The sequence below is a fragment of the Oxyura jamaicensis genome, chromosome Z (genome assembly GCF_011077185.1).
Source record: "Oxyura jamaicensis isolate SHBP4307 breed ruddy duck chromosome Z, BPBGC_Ojam_1.0, whole genome shotgun sequence".
In the NCBI taxonomy this organism is placed as follows: domain Eukaryota; kingdom Metazoa; phylum Chordata; class Aves; order Anseriformes; family Anatidae; genus Oxyura; species Oxyura jamaicensis.
Window position 1 is genome coordinate 19,104,891 of NC_048926.1, and position 6,703 is coordinate 19,111,593.

Consider the following 6,703-nt stretch of genomic DNA (forward strand, 5'->3'; position numbering starts at 1 on the left):
AAAGAAAAGAAAAAAGAAAAGAAAAGAAAAGAAAAGAAAAGAAAAGAAAAGAAAAGAAAAGAAAAGAAAAAGGAAAAAAAAAAAGAAAGAAAAAGGAAAAAAAAAGGAAAGAAAAAGAAGAAAAACTTCCCAGAAGCATTGTTTCTGGTAGCAAAGAATAAAAAGAATGTCTTGAAGTAACATGGTTAGAGAAAAGCTGGGAGTGCAAATCTGTTTCCACTGCAGACCTCCTGTGTCATCTTATGGTAGTGCCTGTGCTTAAATTTCTTCTGCTGCTGAAGAGACATTGTGTCCTTTCTGGACCCCCTTATCTTGTCTGTTTAAACATAAGTGCTTAATGTTAGGTCCTCTCTCCTCCTTGATGGTGGTACAGCAGCCTGCACAACAAAACCCTAATCTCTGCTGATACCCAGTGTTGCTGTGATAGCAATAGTGAGAATGAAGTAGAAAGTGCAAAATTTAAATACAACAAGAGAAAATGGTTAGGCAAGATCACCTTGGTCAAAACCTTTCTGACTGGGATTATGAGTGAATAGTGTAAACAGTATGTCTGATTTTTCTGAAAGCAGAAATGGCTTGAGAAGGCATACAGCTCATTGACATGTAGGGCTTCTGTTAAAACTCCTTTCATCCACTCTGGTGGATGAAAGATTTCAAAATCCCATGCATAGTTCTAAAACCTCAGTATGTACATGCAAAAAGCCTGTAAACATTGTTAGAGTTTCAAAGTCAAACATTGAACTGCCAAGAAATTGACAACAAAACAGTTCAGCCCTTGCCATGCACGTTATGATAGTGTCTGAGCATGTGATCGTATACCATTTTGCTGTGTAGTCCTTCCCTCTTTTATTGCAGATGATGGACAATAGTTGACTAGTTCTAATTAGGACTGCTACCATGGAAAAAATTTGGAAAGACTGCATTTATTGCTACTCTAAAGTAGGGTCAGGCCTACAACTGTCTGAAAATAAAGCTCTCCCTGTTGGCAAGTTTGACAAAAGAGGCACAGATCTAAATGTCCAGATGTTGTAGAATTTTTCTACAGAAAGAGTAAGCATGAAGAGAAAGGCAGTGCTGGAGGAGGAAAAAGAAAAGGACCTCTTTTGGCAACCTTCATGGCTTGAGAAATGTGGTGCGTAAAGAAGCCTGCTTGGAGTTTTAATCAGAAGGACCAGGTCCCACCATCCCAAAAGACTCTGTTTGTCCCTGAAAAGTTTGCAATGGCCAGGACAAGGAGTGCAGAAGATAAAGGATGGTTTCTTGGTAAGGATAATTTAAATATTGCCCAGAAACCCTCATTCTGTTTCTGCTCATGCCCAGCATTTTGCCATATTACTGGGAAACTTGTTTAAAACAGGTGGAAACTCCCTGTGTGTTCCTGCTTCTCTGTTGTCTGTTTCCTGAGACATCTGGCTCTGATTTGTGGGACACCACAGTACCCTCTGAGGCAGCTGAAGGCTATGGGGATGGCTCTCCGGGCTGCCATGGCATTCGCTCAGTACTGCGGCCTGATGCACTAGGCCTCAGGCATTGCAGCAGGCCCAGGGAAAGACCAATCACCTGCTGACTCTGCCTTCCAGGTACTTCACTTTGCCACCTAATTATTAATAATTTTACATTAAATAAAGTGCAATTTATTTTTTTCCAGGACAGTATGAGAAGTGTCACTGCTGAAGGGACATTGTAGGGCCAGTTTAACACTCGGTCCCATGCAGAGTGCACTGAAGTGGCATTCAGATAGCACAGGTTGGTTCCAGACCATTGCTCTTGTCTCCATTGTCAGATTATTCCTCTATAACCTCTCTGCAGATCTGCTTTCCTCCATGGAAATGCAGATATCCTGCATCGTAAAACTCCTGATATTCCTTATTTAGAAGTTGCAGAACTCACTTTAGTGATATGCATTAAAATACCAGTCGATCCCTGCACACACCCTGATGCACTCGACTGCATTGGGTTTCTGTGGCAGGTCCAATTACAACAGGCTGAAAGAGCTAGGAGTAGATTTATGGAGATGGAATATTACAAAAGCTCTTGAAGTTCAAGAGTGACTGGTTGTATGCAGGAATGTTGCATTTTCTGTGCAAAAGCCAAGGCAGCAGTACTGTGCAGAATAAATGTGAGGCGTGCTTAGGGCTAATCCAGCTCTGACCAGGCAGAACTAGGAACTGTGAGAGGAAAAGGGTATTTTTTTTCAGATAAGACTCTTGCTTTGAAATGTTTCTCTAAACAGTAGAAAAGCAAGAGAAGAGTAACATAAACAGTAATAATCTTAATTTTATTGAATGAGAATACAGTAATTTGTGCAAGAAAATGTTGAACTGTTGATGTCTCTGGGGGTTTAAAAACCTTCAAAGCACAGAATGATCTGGTCAGGAGATACAAGTAATAGCAATACATGGCAGGTTTAGAGCAAAACCAGCCAGTGGTGTGGGGCTGGTCGACTTTGCTTCTGCTTACTAAATGGAAAGATCTATTTTATGTGGCTGTCTAATAATGACTATTAGTTTATCTTTTCCTCTGCAGAGAGGGCAGAGGTGTGTCCTTCATTTCCCTTGACATCCACATGGCAGTCTTATACACGCCCCAGCTGGGCCCTGCTCTCCACTGTTGGACCTTATGCTTACCGGGGTCAGTGTGGTCTGCAAATGCACAGAGGCCTCATGCATAGGGAGTACAGCAATAACCAATTTTGCAAGCAAAGAAGAAGCTGAATACTATTTTAAGCAAACATTTCCTGTACAGACTTCCGGTATTTCTTCCCTTTGTGTTTGCATTTCTCTAAAAGTATTGCATGTGGTCACAGATGCAATTTTCCCTACTTCATTTACAGTACTATTATTTTGCAACCCAAAACAGCTGGAAAGTAAGATAGTTTGAAAGTTTTGCTCTTGACAGGAACCAGACCTTGCTCTCTTTTTTATTTGTAAGTTTAAGTCTCAACAGGAAATTTCACATACATTAATTAACTTCATAAAGACTTCACCTCAATTAATTTCATTTTAGTTTTCTACATCACATTGTTAAAAAATTTGCATTTTTTTTTTCAGGTCTCATTGATGTGGAAGGAGACAACTGGAGACAAAGTTTTTTGCTTCTTGATTTATAATTGAATAACAAGAATGAAAGACAACATATTGCAATATCATACCCCGAAGAGAGATGATTATGAATGGAAGATGACGTAGCATTTGGGAAGAGAAATTAATGTCCTCCCTTTTTGACTTCCTCCACATAAAGCTGCAGTTTCATAGCTGTATAGGATTTTAGCTGTACGGCTGTTTGTGTCAGTATTTCTCAGATTTTTGTTTTGGATTGAAGCCATGTTAGAGGAGATCAGTCTGACCTAGCTTTACAATCCCGGAGACTTGTCTTTAAAAGCAATTCAGATGAAGAAAAGATTGTTTTGTAGAATTTCCTCAGTGGCAGAAGTTTGCATCCTGATTGTTTTGTTTGGCTTCCGAGTCCTGGCCTTCCTCTGATGTTATTAGCATTGAACAGCTTCTACCATTTAACAGCTTTCTGATGAAGAATACCAGAAAAACCTGAAAGCAAGACAGTTCTTTGGGTGTTATCTGAGCTTCCTAAAATGGCACTCAAATTGTTCTTTTATAACACACCTTAAAAAGCATATAGATGTCTTTATTTATTTTAGCTAACCTATTTTTGGGCTTAAGACAGGGATTGTGCTCTTTCAGGGAGAAAGTGCCATGTTACAGGAATTCCCCATGCTAATGGGGAACAGACACGGGGCTGGATGTTAGATTCATTGAGGTCTTCCCTTGGTTGCGCTGCGGCTTAGAAACCTTTGACAAAGTTTATAGTCTTTATTTTCTGCTTCCTTTTGTCTTCTCATCTTCTATTTTTCTTTAAATTATATTAGTTCTGTCCTGTTCATGTACCACACATACCACAAGAGAACTCCAGGCTTGCTCAGGGTTGTGGGCAGTAAGAAAACACAAAGATTAACTTGCCATTGTGGCTACTTGGAGATTATGAATTTTGTTTAAACAGGAACTGACACACATTTAATTGTGTAGGAGATTCCAGCAAGCCAGGTTCTGCTGTGTGCTTCATCCCTGTAAGCAGGGAGCACCCCCAAAGAAAGTCTCACACTGCTGCTTCTTTCTTTCATATGCAGAAATGGCATAAGTGGTGTTAGAAATTTCACACCCTGGTGCTAAAGATTTAACTGGGGGAGTTAATATTTGTACACAGTAAGGATCAGTCAAAGATGTTTTCAGTCCTCCCAGCTCTGATTTTGGTGCACAGTGACTCTTTAGGATATGAGCAGTGTAATTTTGTCCACCCTATATGCAGGCATGATCCCAGGGAGTACTCAAGTGCATTCCCTAATCACCATTTGTTCACCACTGCAGGAGTTAGGCCACCCAACATCCATCGCCAGCTTTTGGTTTGCTTCCATTACTGCATATTCCCTCCTCTTGATAATCAGCAAAAGGGTAATTTTTTTATTTGCTAATCCATGGATTTGCACGGAGCTGGACCACAGCTAGCTTGCAGACACGGGCAAGCAAGGATTTGCTGAGAGAGGCTGAGGAGAATGTTGCTTCTGGCTGGAGATGGGGGTGAGGAGTAGAAGGGATGTGCTGTCACAGTCCTTCCTCCATCCTGCAATGCTGGGTTGCTCTATCCTATTTTGCAAACTTTGCCTACACTTGTATGTAAAATTTTTATACTTAGCTGTTTCTTCAGCCTTGTCCCTGTCAGCCAGGCTGGAAACCACCTCAGCCACTGCAGAAGACAGCTTGGAGACCTTCCCCAAACTGCCTTGCTGGGGTAAAAGGCCACTGCTGGCCATTCCTGCTGTTAAACCCCATGCATATTTTATTGCTGGTTGGTGGAAGCAGGCTCCAGAAATTCAAAAAAGCTTTGTAAAAGCCATGAGATTATACCAAGTTATAAACTTTGGGATTTTTCATTAGCTTTTGGGGTTTTAGCTTTTGCCACTAAACTGCAAGGAATAAATATTTATTTTATCTTAAATATAAGCTCTGTTTCCCACATAATCATACACAGACACAGGCCAGACACTGAAGAGGAGATGTGGGAAACAATAAGAGAAGGTTGTCAGTGTAATTAATGCCCATCAATGGGATAACAAAGTTGCTAGACCTCCCTTTCCCGTAACAGTTATCCAAGCTGATGAGACTGTAATCTGGTAAAGGTAACTGGCTGTCAGTCTCTGTGGTGGGTGCAAATAATGGCATCATCTTTGCATCCTGGCCCAGACAGATATGAGCCAGCGCTGGCTGAAGAAGCCATGCTGCTGTATTACCATGCTCTTATGCCCAGAAGCAAATACCTATAGACTCCTGTACAACACGTATATATATATATATATATGTATATATACAGGAGGCCAAATGGACAAAATCTATATCAGGTGGGTGAACTGATGGATATTACAGAGTGTTTGTAAAAGTCAGATTCTCATCCAACAGAACTGTGTGGGCAAACCTCTCATGATGGCATTTGGGCCAATGCCATCTAGTACCTTCACCCAGCCTGAAGGAATAGGTGTGACTGCAGCTGGTGAAGACTGCAGACATCACAAACACTCTGATTTGTGTTTTAATATGATAAAAGGCAGAATCACTCTGGGAAAGAAGAACATAGAAGGAAATGCACATCACTGGAACAGACTCAGGGAAATAGTGGATAATCCACTATGCATCAGCTCCCAGGACAATTATTGTTAAGTCTATGAGACTATGACTCCAAGAACTTTAAAATAAACATTGAGCATTACAAGATTCATGATAAAGTCATGAGAGTTGGCTACATTTTCAGCCCCCACCCCCTCTGGGATGCTTCTGGTGTCAGGGGCTCTTGTGTGCGTGAGGGAATGTGCCTGTCTGTGGTTTCTGCATAAGGGCTGGTGTGTTCAGTGTGTTCCCCATGAGCCTGTGGCTCCTTCCTCAGGGCCACTTGCCTTGGGGGTATAGTACATGGGGATGTCTCCCTAACACTCTCCACACCTCAGAGCTTCAACTTGCTTACTAATGGAAACGTGACAACTGTTATTTTGCGTAACTGTAGAAACAGAGAACACGAGACTCCTATTTTTCTTGTGAACTTTGCTGTACCCATCCATTGGGGTTACCCTCTAAGGGCTGCAGGCAATGGTGAAGAGCCAAGTGATGCACACTCACCCTGAGACCACAAAGCAGATCAAATGGCTGTGATTAGGATATACCATGGTTACAGCAACCCAGAGCTATTTTCCAGGCTTGTTACAAGATGGGGCAAGTCAGAGCAGCCTCTGTAAAACAGCCTATGGTGGACACAACACACCTTGGAGCAGGCAGTTCCAAGAGGATAACCAAATCCCTAGTTCATGCTAATTGCATCCTGATTCCTCCTGAAACTGTCTCACTATCTTCCATGTGAAAATATTTATGCATCAACAGTTTGTAGAGTTCCCAGGTGAAATGGGAGGGCTACAGTCCACAGCTTTTCCTCTCTTGCTCCTATCCCCAAGGTGTGAATCTACAGGTTTTATGTATTTTCCCTTCCATTCCTAGCGGACAGATACACACTGCCTTTACTTCACGAGATAATTTGAGAGTTTTTGATTCTTTTTTGAGCTCTGGCAGAGGAACCTCACTGATAGTTTGTCTCTATGAGGCAAAAATATCAGCAATATTACAGAACTCATAATATCCTGGTCGTGTTGCTC